General features: G+C 43.3%; 1 protein-coding gene across 6 annotated transcripts in view; it reads right to left on the reverse strand.

The window, feature by feature from the left end:
• The window catches only part of LOC146808888 (phospholipase A2 inhibitor gamma subunit B-like), a 1,090,687-nt gene that overhangs the window by 961,642 nt on the left and 111,549 nt on the right, over window positions 1-17,496 (reverse strand). The gene's annotated exons all lie outside the window — the stretch shown is intronic.

Below are 17,496 nucleotides of genomic sequence, written 5' to 3' on the forward strand. Positions count from 1 at the left end.
CTCAATCTCTGTGAAATATGAGATGAAAAAAAACTGAGCTAGCTCAGGGAGACTCCCTTCACACGACGTGCGGTAGAAAATCTGAGAGCCTGCGGACACCTGATTGTCTGGATTTGACCTAGAACATAACGACAGTGATATGTTATAAAGGTGACAAGTTGTCTATCCATGAAAACTCTATGGTTTTTTCTTTCCTGTAGGCCTAATAGGCTTATGTTATTACTACATTGCTTTGTTATGTACCGTGGGACTCCCACTTCGACGACGGGGAATATTCAAGCATGTGAATCTATGAAAGACACCCCAATACTGGAGAACTTTGCTTACATTGAGGAAAGCTCAATCGATGGGAGGGCAACTCTCAGGAAAATTCCCAGAGCTAGAACATAGGGAAGTATGGTTGAAACCTAGAAAAGGTTCTCAAATGCACAACCTGTCGTGCTTGTAAATTTGGAATCAACACCACTAAATATAGTACTTCATTTAGAGAGAATGAGTTGGACATCAGAGGTAACTACAACTGCCGCACTGACTTTGCGATATATTTTTACTCAAGTGCACCTGTGGACTTAGGTATGTGGGACGTACCAAGCTCCAGGTGCACGTGAGGATTCTGCAACATCTACGGGCTATTATCAACAGCGATCCGGCATATCCTGTTGCACGCCATTTTAAAGAAGTCCATAACAAAGACATTAATTGCCTATCCTATTTTGTAATCGATTCAGTTCTAGCTCCACGGAGAGGAGGCAATAGAGAAAGAGCACTTAGACAGCGGCAAACCAAATATATTTTAGAACTGGATAGTAGACTCCCGAATAGCCTCAATAACACAGAAGACATGCACACCTTCTTATAGTATGTTAGGCTTTTACATCTGCAATAACACATGATTTAACTAAGACAGTAAGGAGATGTCATATGTGAGATATGCACAAAGACATATTACCATATATAGGCCTTTATGTAGTATAGGGTTTATATTCTACCATGATAATGACCGCTGTGACCATTATAATCAACATCACAACATATGTCCAGCTTGCCCTAAATTTTTAATCACTTTATAAAATGAATTTGATACACTTTTTGGGAGGGTCATACACATTTCTGCACTAGGCACTTTATAGTTAATAACAAATTCAGAATAGAATTATCTATGTATAGAACTTGTATCATGGGTAACTTCAGATAACAATGGTTTTTAATACATGTGATTTGCATTTTACATCTTATTTATGCCCATTCGGTTATAATTTGGCTATATCATACAATAAATTGCACACAACTTGCGTTCTTTTGCACAGGAATTCTGCATTTAAGCGGGAAGGGGCACATATAGACGCGCGCGCATATATATTTACACATTTTGTACACTACACAAGAGGCTTGTGTTAGACGTCTGATGTCCTTGGAAATTCAAGGTTATCATTTGTTTACATTGCGTAATTTGCACATGTTAGTGGCGTATTTTGCACAATGCTTTGCACTAATGCTGAAATTTGCATATTTGCCCGTATATTGAGCACATATGAAGTTATGTATGACTCATTTGGGAATGACTTTGGGGATTTGACGTCATCGCCTCATTATTGGCTTTCAGTGCGCAAGATGTATAGTGTAATATAACTATGCGCAAATTATTGGAGAGACGTATGTGCAAGATAAGTTGGGCACTGTATTTAAACAAATAGACAGAGACATGTATTTTGTTTTTAACCATGTGTAAAAAAGTGCCGCATTTCATAAGTATTTCTTCACTGTTTGTTATCACGTGGAAAAAAATAAGTGTATGTAACTTAAATGGCGTACCGCTATCTCGCTTTGTGATCAAGGGCACTTGATGCCCGAAACGCGTCATGTGAGGAGTGAACAATAAATCTTCCTGTCAAATTGCAAGTTTCCCTGGTGGTCGTTGTTTTCCATGTTCGCCGCAAGGAAGTGCTGGAAAGAGTTGCCATTATATATATATATATATATATATATATATATATGAAAATCCAAACAGCTGTCTCCCACCTCCAACCGGCGAGGAAGAAGCACACGGACACCAACTCGTGCTTCACAGGTATTTAATGTTAATCAGCACCCACACAGCACGCCATTACGCGTTTCGGCTACCAGATGGCCTTGATCACATGAAGTAACTGCTGAAACATTCGGCTTTTATAAATCAAGAGCACTCTGTAATCTCGTGATGCTTGTGTCCATTGACATGGAAAAAATACATTGGTTTCAAAATAATTCAGTTTTTTGGTGATGGAAAACATGTAACAAATACATATACATTGGCAAATGTATCAACATGGGTCTGAGATGTTATATGGTTTTACTAATCGATATGCCTGCTTCTAAATGCTCTTCTATGTTGACGATAATATTACCACCTTGTAAATGCATGTTATATTACAAGGGTTTAGAGTGCAATAATAAGTTGTGTAAATACGCAATTGTAGGTGCAAATTCTGATATCTAAAGTGCAAAAAAGTGCCATCAGGTGCAACAAGATGCAAATGTGCAAAATACGCAATGGTAGTGCAAACTGCAAACAAATGTATATTAATACATATGGTAACCATAAATGATGTCCTTAAATAATACACAATCGGAATTCGTTACAACATTTCAACATATGTTAAAAAAGTATCTGATGATAAAACCTATATGAACGACCCAAGATTGCTGTTTAAAATCAATAGCCTATGTAAAAGATCCTAAAACCAATCTAAAAGTGAGTAAAGTGCAAAAATAGTGAAATAATGATAAAAATACAACGGGAGTCAAGCGAGGAGGTGGATAAGAGGGACACTCCAAAATACTATTCACCTATATTGGGTTCCATTTAGATGAATATATACAGACAACCAAGCACATAAATTTTGGCGAACGTGAGTCCAAAGTTATAGCAGGTCCCCAGAGTTGCTTGCACCTAGATTGTATTATACCTAGGTGTAAAGGGGAACTTGGCTGACAGTATCCTCATGTTTGGAGAAGAACAATTGTTACTTACCTGTAAACAGGTGGTTCTCCAGTATTGGTGTCTTTCATAGATTCACATGCTTGAATATTCCCCGTCGTCGGAGTGGGAGTCCCACGGTAAATAATATAGCAATATATACAGCCATAATATATATATATATATACATAAGTAATCATATAAAACAGAGATATAAGTAAGTAATAACATCAAGAATGTCCCTATATGAAATTTCCATAGAGATACATGGAAAGAGAAAAAAGACATTCGTAGTCTATCTCTGTCATTATGTTAGTCCGAACTCCGGCCAATCAGGCGCCAGCTCCTCTCTAGAACCTTCTCCTCAGAGCTCCTCACCTCAGATTTTCGTAGCACCATAGTGACTCAGAGTGTATGAGGAGAAGAGAGCCTCTGAAGGGAGGAGGGAGGGTCGCATGTGAATCTATGAAAGACACCAATACTGGAGAACCACCTGTTTACAGGTAAGTAACAATTGTTCTTCTCCAGTATTGGGGTGTCTTTCATAGATTCACATGCTTGAATATAGAATAGCTAGCAGTAACAATATCATTGTTTCCATGATCACACAGCTTCGAAATTGTAATGACAATCAATCTTCTTATGCATATGACAGTACTGAATAACTGTAACAGTATAAATGCATCATTATGTCAATTATAAATGGAAACAATATGGAGGAGGGAAGGAAGAGGCTCATCTTATTTAAAAAAGATTGCGAAGCACTGCCTGCCCAACTGCAGCATCCTCCTCGTTTAAAGTTGTCAAGCAATAGTGTCTTGTAAACGTGTGTCTGCTCGACCACGTAGCTGCTCTGCAGCTCTGATGCAAAGGCACTCCAGCAAATAAAGCAGTTGAGGAAGACATTGCTCTGGTGGAGTGAGCCCTCACTGGTGACTGCAATGGCTTGTTTGCCTTTTGATGGCAGAAGACGATGGCAGCTGAAACTTAACGTGCAATAGTTGGTTTCGTCACTGGACGACCTTTGTGAAAGCGTCCATAAACTATGAATAGTTGATCAATCCTTCGTAAAGCAGCCGTTCTGCTGATGTAGCATGTTAAACCTAGTTTCACATCCAGGGAATGTAATCTCTGCTCCGTAGGAGTTTGCGGATAGCAAAGAAAGTTCTTAAAATCACTGGTTCGTTAATATGACAGTCTGAAGGCACCTTCAGCAAGAAATTTGGATCTGTACGCACTACTACAGAATCTGGTTTGAACTGTAGGAAAAAGGTGGATTTATTGTAAATGCATGAATGTCACGGACGCGACGTGAAGACGTTAGCGCCCGAAGAAAAGCCACCTTCCATGTTAGATACTACAACTCGACCTTGTGAATCGGTTCGTACGGTGGTCTCATTAGTTGAGCCAATACGATGTTCAGATGCCACAATGGAGGAGATTTACAAAATAACCCCTAGACGAATTGATGGATAATCCTTGAAGAAACAAAAGGGAAGTTGAACCATCCTGACGGAAACGGAAAATTGCCGCCAGAAAAAACCCCTAAAGGTTGCATGAGAGAAACCCGGAGTTAGCTAAATGCAAGAAGAACGGTAAAAATTGTTCTGGTGTGGAGTGAAAACGGGTGCACCCCATTAGATGCACACCAGTGGGGAACACTTTTCCACTTTAATTTGTACGTTTTTACCGTAGAAGGAGCCCTCGCCTGAGCTAAAATGTCTCTACAGTCCTGTGGAGTATCCAAATGGGCAAATTCACAGTGCTCAGGTTCCAAGCTGATAAGCTCAGTGAGGAGGGATTCGGATGACCAATTTTCCCCTTGTCCATCGTGAGTAGATCTGCACGAGGCTGTAGAATGATTGGTTCGGATTGAGACAATAGGAGTAGTTCTGAGAACCATGCCTGCCGAGGCCAACGGGGGGCTATAGAAGTAGATGGCAAGGTTGCCTCCGCATCTACCACAGAAACTCGAGGTACGAGTGGGATTGGGGAAAGAAAAAACGTAGTCAAACAGATCGTACCAGTCCATCAAAAGGCATTGCCCAGAGATCTTTTGTGGGGAAGCCAGCTTGCGTAATCACGGCATTTCCGGTTCTCTAGTGTGGCAAAGAGATCCAGCTGTGGGCGACCCCATCGTTGAAATATCCTCTCTAGAGTTGGTTGATGCAACTCCCATTCATGGGTCGATGAGGAGGACCCGCTCAGGTAATCCGCCAGGATATTGGATACCCCCGGTCGATTAACTGCTGCATATCGTGATGCGATGGTTGATAGACCAATCCCAAATCGACTGAGCTAGTCGAGACAGTTTCGGAGATTTTATCCTGCCCTGCTTGTTTATATAGTGCATGCAGGTTGTATAGTCTGTCTGTATCAGGACTGATTCTCCTTGGATTAAAGGATGAAAAGCTTTGAGAGCCAGCAATATATAGCCATGAGATCCAACCTGTAGAAGTGCCAGGTTTTTTTTTTTTTTTTTTTTTTTTTTGGCATATTGACCATTTTCCTTTTATTGATAAAAACCTCCAAATGAGCACCCCATCCTTCCAGAGAGGCGTCTGTTATTGTCATGTCTGGTACCATTGTCAGAAGAGAAATGCCTTCCGTTAGATTTAACAGTTGCGTCCACCACCTTTGCGCCAACTTCATCCGATCTGTGACGTTTACAACATCGTTCAAAGAACCTGTAACCTGGCGTTCTTGGACATCCAGTACTCCTTGGATGGGGCGTGTCTGTAATCTGTAATGAGGGATCAATGCAATGCATGATGACGCCATTTTCAGAAAGGACTTCAATATTCTTACAGAAACGGGTCTTTTTGATCTGATAAGGGTTACCAGTCGGAGAATTTTTTGAAGACGGTCTTGGGAGAGAAGTGCCCTTGCTGACACTGTGTCTAAAGTTGCTCCCAGAAAATCCGTGCGATGAGAAGGCAGTAGATGGGACTTTGTGGTATTTATGGAGAGCCCTAAGGCGCGAAACCACCTCCTGTCAAAGATGTGTGTGTTGTAGAAGTTGAACTTTCGATTGTGATTTTAGGAGATAGTCGTCCAGAAATGGAAAGATCTGAACACCCTGGAACGTAGGACGCTACCACAGGGGCTAGCACCCTTGTAAACCCTCGAGGGGCCGAGCGCAGTCCGAATGGTAAACTTTGAACTGGAAAATCCCCTCGACCCACTCGAAAACGAAGAAATTTCCGATGTTGTCGTAGTATGGAGATATGTAAATATGCATCTTGGAGGTTGATTGTTTCCATGAAATCTCCTTGTGAAAATAATCGCAAGATCTCTACATGCGTTCGCCTACGAAAAGAATGTTTCTTTAGATACCTGCTGAGAGCCCTCAGATCTAGAATGGGCTTCCATTCCCCCTTCCTTTTGGTGATAAGGAAGAATCGGGAATAAATCCTTTCCCTCTTTTGAAATCTTGGTACTACTCCTATGGCTCCCTTGTGTTATAGAAATTGAACTTGTAACAGTTCTTTGATATGAGCCGGTGGCAGTCCGGTAGGTGGTGTGGGTGGAGGGAATTCGATGAACTCCAAAGTGTGACCTCTTGCTATAATTTCCAAAACCCAACGGTTCCTTGTATGGAGGACCATTGAAAATAGTACCGATAGATTCGATCTCCAATTTTCTGGGACTGATGGAAGTCATGTCTCTTAGGAGTGTAACCCTTGTAAGAGGATTTTCCTCTGTAAGTCTTGGAAGACTGCTGTCGAGAAGTTTGCTGTTGGTTAGAGGAATATCGGTTTGAACCCTGGTTATAAGGTCGATATTGATTGATTCCTCTTCGAAAATAGAGGTGCCGCGTCCGCGTGCACCCCGAAAGGGTTGTTATCAAAATTGCAATGTGCCCAGAGAGCGAGCAGTATCTGTATCTTTCTTTATCGATTGGAGAGCTTCATCCACCTGATCTCCGAATAAAACCTCTTCTTCGTCATATGCCATGGTCTTTGACGGTTCCGGCAGTTGCTCAACTAGTGTTGACATATCCGCCCATACTTGACGGTCCTAACGACCCAGGATGGCCAAAGCATTAGCCGCTCTCACCATGGTGGAAGCCATCGAAGAGAATTTTCACCCTATGGCATCCAAACGACGTCCACCACGATCAGGTGGTGCAGTGATCGTAGATGCAGGGTTTCTAGCCCGGCGTTGCTCTGCCTGTGTGACTACAGAATCTGGCTTCGCTTGACCAGTGAGGCACGCTGGTGCTCCTAATGGTGATTTGTACCTTTTTCTCCAATCAAGGCACCCGTGCTGGAAGACTATGAGGCCTCCATAAACTTTTTGCCTTCCTCCCCAATAAATTCGATTATAGGGATTGTATGTGTTTGTTTAACAGGCTGATCTTTGAAATCGTACAGGAAATAATCCTTCGTTAATTTGAACGTTAGTGCTGTCCTATCCCTTAACTGGTGGAACTTGCATATCAACAGGTGGTGAGTCACCAGGTAGCACCGGAGAGGGAGATGGTGTTTGGGCATGATAGTTATCCCACTCCGCCATACCATCATCATCATCATCAGCATCGCCACCATCATCGAGAATCTCACCATCCTCCCTGTCCTGAGGAATTTCTTCTTCTTCTTCAGTATCATGAGGAGGTACTGTCCGAGTTGAAGAATGTCTCAGCGGTACTGTAGGTATTACCACAGAAAGTATTGGAGCCGGTACCGGTTCCGATATAGTTGTTGGCACCACTGGAGTAAGCGGAACCACAGACACTTGTGGTGATAAAGGAAAAACCGCCGATTATAGTTGTCACAACCGATTCAGCTAAACCTTCTTCTGAATCTTGATCTGAGTCAGTGGTAAAACAATGGTTAAGGAAGGCGGGAATCCTCCACCGATATAACTTCACCCGACCTTTCTTGTCAAGTACTCGGTGGTAATGGTAATAAAGGAACAGCAGCAAAGGACGAAGTAGTCGCTGTATATGTCGAAGAGATTTGGATTTTTAATGACCTCTGTGCAGAAGTCGTCTTTTTTAAACCCTTATTTTTACCGATGAGACTGCAGTCAACGGGCTCTGAGGCATAGAAGGCTATTGAAGAGATCTTTGTAGACGGAATCGTCTACGGAACCATCGTCGACGGAAACCACCATCGAAAGATTCATTGCCGATGGAACCATAGTCGACGGAACCATCGTCGACGAAACCACCGTAGACGAAACCACCGTCGACGAAACCACCGTCGACGGAACCACCGTCGACGGAACCACCGTCGACGGAACCACCGTCGACGGAACCACCGTCGACGGAACCACCGTCGACGGAACCACCGTCGACGGAACCACCGTCGACGGAACCACCGTCGACGGAACCACCGTCGACGGAACCACCGTCGACGGAATCACCGTCGACGGAGCCATCGTCGACGGAGCCATCGTCGACGGAGCCATCGTCGACGGAGCCATCGTCGACGGAATCACCGTAGACGGACCCACCGTAGACGGAGCCATCGTAGACGGAGCCATCGTCGACGGAGCCATCGTCGACGGAGCCATCGTCGACGGAGCCATCGTCGACGGAGCCATCGTCGACGGAGCCCTCGTAGACGGAGCCCTCGTAGACGGAGCCCTCGTAGACGGAGCCCTCGTAGACGGAGCCCTCGTAGACGGAGCCCTCGTAGACGGAGCCCTCGTAGACGGAGCCCTCGTAGACGGAGCCATCGTAGACGGAGCCATCGTAGACGGAGCCATCGTAGACGATGAAGCCATCTTTGAAAAAACTGGAAAGTTGAAAACCTCACTAGCCTGAGAACTATGTCTCGTGGGCGACACAGCAGTATTCAAAGAAGAAGAAGTGGCAGATGTCATAGTCAGAGACATTTTCTTCTTTTAAGGAAGGAGTAGGTAACTCCTGTACACTACTGCGTTTTGAGGCTGTGTGGGAACGGCCAGAAGTAAAGTTTTCTACCTCAGAAAATTACTTCATATTTATCCTTAAGTCTCTGGAGCCACAACAAGAGACGGCCTTCCCTGTCTTTCAGAGTTTTTGTAGAAAAAATTCTACAGAATTTATATTCACCCACTTCATGGTAGGGTAAAGACAGTAAATACACTTACTGTGTGGATCTTCTGAGAATAACGTAGCTTTCCACAAAAGAACAAGGTCTAAACAAAGACTTCTTACTTGAAGTCATCCTGAAGAGAAAAAACTGAGCAGAGCTCAGGGAGACTCCCTTTCACACGACGTGCGGTAGAAAATCTGAGGTGAGGAGCTCTGAGGAGAAGGTTCTGGAGAGGAGCTGGCGCCTGATTGGCCGGAGTTCGGACTAACATAATGACAGAGATAGACTACGAATGTCTTTTTTCTCTTTCCATGTATCTCTATGGAAATTTCATATAGGGACATTCTTGATGTTATTACTTACTTATATCTCTGTTTTATATGATTACTTATGTATATATATATATATATATTATGGCTGTATATATTGCTATATTATTTACCGTGGGACTCCCACTCCGACGACGGGGAATATTCAAGCATGTGAATCTATGAAAGACACCCCAATACTGGAGAACTGGAACACACAGTTGAGTGGAGAAAGCGTTTGATATTCATTGTTTTCTTGTCTGTCGCCTTACTCCTTTGAAATCGACAAGACAAAAAATAGGGAAGATGTAGAAGGAACAAATTAATCCAAACAACTGGCTAACAGTTCTGCTCTAAATGCAATCAGAAAATGATATTCATAAAATTGGTGAGGATACAGGTAAAACAGATAGGATAAGTCAAACAGTGAGATAGCTTCAGACATGAGAAATTAATACTATGTGTCCTGCAGGTAACAATCAAGAAAGATAAAAGCAAATCTAAAAGGGAAAGAGCAGAGGCAGTCCCGTGTGGTCTGTCAGTACTCATATGAAATTGTGTAGGTCTTCAGTGGTGTTTAGGCCCATAGGTGCCTTGCTATCGAACTCGAGTATGTATTTTGTTTCGAGTTGTCTAAGGGCTTTTTCCCTGTTGCCCCCTCTTCGCTGTGCGGGGACACCATCGACAATGAAGTATTTCAGGCAACTAAGTTCATTGTTATGTAGTTTTCTGAAATGCCGTGCTACAGGGTAGTTGGAGTCATTATTTACAATTGCCCTTAAATGTTGTAAAATTCTGACATGGGCCTGTAGCTTGGTGCTCCCAATGTAATTCAAGCCACATGTACAGGAAAGGACATACACCACAAATTTAGATCTGCATGTAAAGTGACCCTGGATTTGTCTAGGGTTGTCACTGAACGGGACTGAGTACTGACTGGTGTTCTGACCAAATGTACATGCTCTGCAACTGGAGCATTTGAAAAAACCTCTTCTAGGTTTCAGCCATGAACTGCTGGTCGGGGTTTGGTTATTGGGTCTCATGAGCTCCTCTCTCATGGTTCTGGCCCTTCTAAACGTCAATACAGGTTTAGACGGTAACATGGGGGCCAGAACACCATCAGTCAATACAATTGGCCAGTTTCTATTTACCATGGCTCTGATCTTACGGTGTTGTTTGTTAAATGTTGTGATCAAACGTGGTACATTGGAGTTTGCATTGTCAAATGTATCCACTGTGCCGTGTTCACTCGTATTGACCGATTTGTCTATCAGTAGGGAGTTCCTGGGAGTGGATTCAACTTTTTTATAGGCTTCCCTGAGGATCCCCTCAGAGTAACCCCTTTGCCTCATCCTGTTCATTGCTTCTTCTGAACATTGTACCCTCTCCTCCGGTATACTGCATATACGTTTGATACGGAGGAGTTCCCCATATGGGATACTTTTTATAAGGTGTGATGGATGGGCACTGCTGGCGTGTAGGATGGAGTTGCCAGCGGTGGATTTCCTATACAGACATGTTTCTACATGGTTCTGAACAATCGTGACAGTCGTATCTAAAAATTCAACTGATGTGTTGTCTACCTTAAAAGTGAATTTGAGATTAAAAGCGTTATCATTTAAAACCTCAATAAAATCAATCACACTTTCACGATCGCCTTTCCAAACCATAAAAACATCGTCAATGTATCTATACCACTCTACAATCTTGGATCCAAACACCTTAGCATGGGTTCCCATGAGAACCTGCTCCTCCCACCAGCCAACATGCAAGCAGGCATAACTGGGGGAGAAGCAAGCTCCCATGGCGACTCCCCTCTTTTGGGAATACAGTTCATTTTCAAACATAAAATAGTTATTGTGCAATGCCCAGTGAATAAGTTCTAAAAGCATATTGTTGTGATTATAAAACTTGATTGGTCTGCAGTCCAGATAGTGTTTAGTGGCGTCAATCCCTGGGTTGTGTTCTATGCTTGTATATAAGGACTCTATGTCAAGAGTGACCAACAAGAAATCCTCATGCCATTGGATTTTAGCTAGTTTCCTGATGAAATCACCAGTGTCCTTAATGTACGTTGGTAAAGCGCGGACTAGTGGCTGTAAAAAGAAATCCACATACTTACTGGCATTTTCACTGATGCTCCCAATAGACGAAATGATTGGTCTGCCTGGTACTGGCCTCACGCCTTTGTGGATTTTTGGTATCAGGCGGAGCGTTGGGATGATCGGAAACTCATTGAACAAAAAATCAAATTCTTGGCTTGAAATTAATCCCTGCCTTTTGTAAGCATGTAACATTTTCTTCAGGGATTCCTTAGATGTATTGTAAATTTTTAGACTGCTTCTTTCATAACACTCAATGTCCATACATATACATACACATATACCAAAAAAAGAGTCCGGTCGAGGTAGAGGCTGTCACTTAGGCGGTCCGCGTTCAGGGTACCGGAACCCCTGTCATATGCCAACCAAACAACTTCTAATTGTAGGAAGGTGGATATCTGACTATGGTTACCCCCAACTTTTTGCCTAGTGTCTAGCTGGTTTTTCGACTTAGTTGGCCTGAGATCCTGCCATTCAGGGTCTCAGGCTGTCTGCTCTCTTTAAAATGGACTCCATGTACCCTAGGTACATTCCCAATTGGTAAGGATCACCTTATTAGACCCTGTACAGTGTACCCTAGGTACCCAGGGCATAGGTGTACCCTAGGCCTCCCAGGGGCTGCAGCATGTATTATGCCACCCCTGGTCTGGCCTTCCAATCAGACACAACTGGCTGATCATTCAGCTGGGGCAAGGTCGTGTAATCACCCCTTGCTTAGATGTAGTATACCTATATCTACCCTTAAAATAGACACATGTGTACCTATCAGCCACTCCTATGGCAGGCCTTAACAATCCTGGAGGCAGAGTGCTTGGTAACATGCGAGATGGTGCTCTAGCATGAGCTGAGCCTGTCTGCAGCTTTCGGAACCATGTCCTTATAGCTGTTCTATGATATAGCCTACCATATACTCTCAAACGGTTATGGTAACTATGGTTTGGCTTTATCAAAACATGTCGTGTAAGGTGTCTAACACTTTGGAATAATACCCCCATACCATTTCTGGTGATGAGGATATTATTCCTCCATTCTAGAGGGAGAGACATGTTAAAATCCTACTTTGCTGTTTAACTCTAACCAAAGCCTCAGCATCACAAAATGGATGCTGCTGCCACAGACACGAGTCTGACCTCCTGCTGCTGGGAGTGATCCCAGCAAGGGAGGCTTGGACAATAGGTTTCCTGCTTGGGGAGGTGCTAGCACCTCCCCAGACAGACTTCAGTGTATTGGGGCAGGGAGGGCTGAAAGGAATGAGACATGCCTGGGGCACACAAGGTGTCCCATGCATAGTTCAGTTCAAACCGGTGCTGGGGCACACCAGCCCCAGTCCTGGCGCGAAACTGGACAAAGGGAAGGGGGTGTAACCACCCCCTCCCAGGTCCCACCCATAAGGCGTGACCTAGCAGGTAACCCAGCCCCCCAGATTTGGATAAGAGTGGTAGCTGGGCCCCAGGAGATTAGATTATCCTGAACCTGCAACTTGAACAGAAACTCTGGACCTTCGACTTTCGACGAAAGAAGAAGACTGAAGAATCTCCCTTGTGGCCAAGGAGTGGCTACCCTGTGCAAACAGGCACCATCAAGAGACTACCCTTTGCTTTGCTGAAGTTCTACGAGGGACCGACTGCAGAGCCCGACCAGAGCCTTGACTTCCAGACTTCTCCGACCCTGATCCACATCCACAGCCGAGCTAAGATCCGTGGAGGCGACGAGAGACGTGGGACCGGCTACCTGGGAAAAGTGGCGAGTATCTTCCAGCGCAGCTTCTGAGGCACCCTCGAAGTTGTGCACCGGGGATTGAGAAGCCCCAACCCCAAGCACCATCTGCACCGAAGATCAGCCCCCCACACTCCACGAGTCCTGCGTGGGGCCCTTCTGCATTTTCCTGCTTGCCGCGCCTGTCCGGTTGCTTGCCCGTTGGCTAGTGGCCTTTGTGACGACGCATCCAGAAATCTTCACTGCTGGTTTGGCTCCTCCAGACTGGCTCCCGCTTCCTTGCAAAAGAGAAGCACCCCAGACCTTCCTGGTCTGCACCAGAATCAAGTCCTCCGTTCTTCGTGGGTTCCGCTTGCCAAGGCTTGGTGAGTCCTAGTCCAACTTCGACGCCGCCGACAGCAAGAGCCTTCGTGGGACAGCTCGCCTCCTGGTCCTGGTCGTCCTCGACGTTTCCTGGTCCTCGTGGCTGCAGCGACAAAGCTTCACCTTCACCTGCAATCTTCACGACATCGCCTGGTTCCTTCCTGGTTCCACGTGGTCACTGGCTAGTGACCTTGACTCTGTCCCTTCTGCTTGCAGGTCTCCTCTCTTCTTGATCCCAGCTTTGGGATCCACCGGACACTCTTCACTGACTGCCTGTCAGCAACTTTCCTTCAGGCATCCATAGAAGTCCACGACGAAACCCGACGCAAGTTCACACCTATGCACCCGCAGTCCGTGGGCTAGGTAACTTGGGTACTTCGGTGCTCACAAGGGTAGTGACTATCCTAGGGTCTAGTTTCCGAGTCTCGACTCTCTAGCTGCTTCAGAAGTGTCCTTAAACTGTTAATTTCTAACTGCTAGTAATTCTATCGACTTTTACGCATTACGCGTGAGTGTTTCCACTCTGCACCTGAATCCCGTGGGCCTCCCACTTCCTAACTGTTGCTAGTGTAGTGTAGCCCCAGCGATTCCCTAGGCCTAGGCCTATCCTATTTCCGTGACAGTGGTACTTATACCACTTCTTTAGTATATGGTTTGCGTGGCCCCTAGGGCCTAACTGTATAACTTACCTGTGTGACTTAATGCATGCTTGAATAAGACTGTGTTGTACTTACCTCGAATCTCATAAAGAGTGCTGAGGGTTTGACTAGAATAAATACACTTTATTTTATATATATATATCTGTTGTGGTGTCCTTTCATTTGGTATTCAAGGGATTATATATGGTATCACAGCTGGCTTCACATGCCATTCAGAGTTTAGCCTAAGACTGCTCTTGTCCATGCTACCACTAGGATAGCTGGTCTATAAGGTTGACTTTACAACCAATCACCATAAGGGTTGTTTGGACTGATATAAGGTGTACACTAGAACTAGTGACATCATACATCAGGCCAACTTCTCACACTAATTACCAGACGTACCGCGGACACATCGGTAGTTGCAACCATAAGTTTATTCAGGCTGCACAGCAACGCGTTTCAGCTTACGCCTTGATCACGCTCAGTGACAGGCATTTCTACACATATTTTTAAATGCAGTGACAACATAAAAAACGGACAGTGAGTACACAGTGACAGTGTTACAACGGGAGCCATCTTATCATAGTAAATTATACATTAAAATAATGACGAGCTTAAACCCTGTACAGGATTCCACCATTATTAACCTGAATATTCAGTAAATTTTCTGAAGATTGTATTACAATAAATATCAATGAATATATGTCGGACCTTCTTATAAGCAATTGCATAGCTAATATTCCATTTAGCTAGAATCTTAATTTGCTTCCTGTGTATAGATGTTAATTCCACAAATTGGGTAAAATACCCACAACATTTTCGCCAATCATAACAATTCTGCACCGGATTTGTATATGTTTTAAATCCAATCCAACGCCATTAGTACAGCCTAGAATTCAAATATGTCTCAGTGTTATAACAATGCTTTGACATACATTTAGTTCACAGATTAAGCCCCAGTGGGCTCTCATTCCAAAATGGATACAGAATTGGGAAAAATGCAGCTTCTCATATCCCACATACAACTATCCAACTCTTATTTTCCGACACTATATTCAAAAATTGAAAATTCTTCAAATGAGCGTTTTTTGTCTCATTATATGCAAGTTCCATATTGTTGCTCGTTCCTACAAATAGCCGTCCATCCCAAATGTGAAAGAATCAATGATTCTGAGCCAATCAGTGAATAAGTGTAAAAACCTAAAAAGTGAAAAAACATAGAATTAAAATGCTAATAAATCCAATTCATCTTCCGTAATTCAGCTAACAATTATTCCTAACACGTTAATTATGCAGATGTACCGACAATTCCCCACTGGAGTTTAGTCCCAGAGGGGCCATAGTTTCAAGATCTATAATATATCTTGACTCTAATTTATGTAGAGTTAATAGTCTATTCCCACCTCGGACATTCTCTGACACCGCATCAATCACAACCATCCTCAAAAGTTTCTCATTCTGAAAAGGTTTGTCGAAGAAGTGTCGCGCAACTGGGTACGGTCTATTATTGTGGCGGATTGCCTTAATATGTTCGAGCACTCGTTTAGCACGATGGATCATGCTCCCTATATAGACCTTATTACAGGGACACAATAGTGCATAAACACAATACATGGTGTTACAGGTCAATGATTTTTTTATCACAAACTCTTACATTACTCAAGATTTTCAGTGTCATGCAGTTGGTGCTGTTACTGCAGGCTTTGCAGTTTCTACAGCACCAAAAGCCAGCTTTACCAATTTGTTTAAATCTCTCCCTGTTAGTTATAAGATTAGGACTTAATTCATCCCTCAGGGAACGACTTTTCTGAAATGTAACCTGAGGAGCATTACTTAGATGTTTAAGATGTGGGTCAGTCAGTAATACGTGCCAATGTTTTTTAAGTGTCAGCCTCACATCACGTGCTTGCCCAGAGTAAGTTGTAATAAATTTCAATGTATTGGATTCCTTATCTTTCTTCTCAGGATGTAGTAACTGGGTGCGTGTTACTGCCTCCACTTTTTTACAGGCCTCAGATATAATTCTATTTCCATAACCATAACATCTTTCTTTGAAAATTTGTACCATAGTTTGCTTTTCCTTTTGGTACCCAATCTCAGAGCTGCAGTTCCGTTTGGCACGTAACAGTTCACCAAACGGAATGCTCTGTACCAATCTTCTGGGATGAGAACTAGATGCGCTAAGAATACTATTCCCCGCTGTCTTTTTTCGAAATAGTTTTGTCTGCATCGTCTGTTCTTTGATTTCAATGAAGATATCTAAAAACTCAATTTCAGTTCTGCTCATTTGATCTGTAAAGGATAAATTGTGACAGTTCTCATTTAATTTCCTAACAAAAGCTTTAGCAGAATCAATGTCACCATCCCAAATGAAAAATATGTCATCTATAAAGCGCAGCCACAGGACAGAACAATCGTATTCTGCCATTCGGGACACCACCTGCTCCTCCCACCAGCCCATGACATAATTGGCATAGCTGGGGGCGAAGCAGGTGCCCATGGCTGTGCCCTGTGACTGGCAATCGAGGACATCAAACAAAAAATTATTGGTTAGGCAGAACTGTATCATAGCCAAAATCATCTCTGAGTGCCCCAGCAGTGAGATAGACCGAGTTTTCAAGTAATGTCTTATGGCTTGTAAACCAAATTGATGTTGTATACTTATGTACAAACTGCACACATCTAGGGTCACCAATGTATAGTTTACCTCCCAATGTATGCCATCAATGATAGAAAGTGAGTTGTGTCTCTCAAATACGATGGTAAACTGACCACATACGGTCTCAAATAGTGGTCAATAAACCGAGATGTATTCTCAAGTAACGAACCCATTGATGAAACAATGGGTCTACCTAGTGGATTTAAGGGATCTTTGTGGAGTTTGGGGAGTAGATATAGGGATTTTTGGATAGGGACACTTCAAATAATTATACTTGTCCCATTCCAATAAGCCCTTTTCCCACCATTCAACCAACATATCTCCATATTCTTTGTTAGATCTTAATACTGAACCTCTATCTGATATATAGTAATAAGTACTATCTGATAGCTGCCTGTAACCCTCATTCAGGTAGACCTCTTTATCCAGTACCACGACATTTCCCCCTTTATCAGAGTGTCGTATTACACTAGTTGGGTCAGTCTTAAGATTGTCCATAGCAAACATTTGATTAGTCAAATTCTTTTCCCCAAAGGGAGTTTTCTTATATCGCATTCTTTTAAGATCACTCAAAACACCGCTTTCGAAAACATCAATAGCATCACTTTCAATTTGCGGCAAAAAAAATAGATTTGGGTTTAAAGCCACTTCCTGGATTCACAAAGCCATCAATATCATACTGTTGTAAATCGGAAATCATATCGTTCTTTACTGTCTCTTGTTCA

The sequence above is a fragment of the Triturus cristatus genome, chromosome 7, assembly GCF_964204655.1.
Source record: "Triturus cristatus chromosome 7, aTriCri1.1, whole genome shotgun sequence".
In the NCBI taxonomy this organism is placed as follows: Eukaryota; Metazoa; Chordata; class Amphibia; order Caudata; family Salamandridae; genus Triturus; species Triturus cristatus.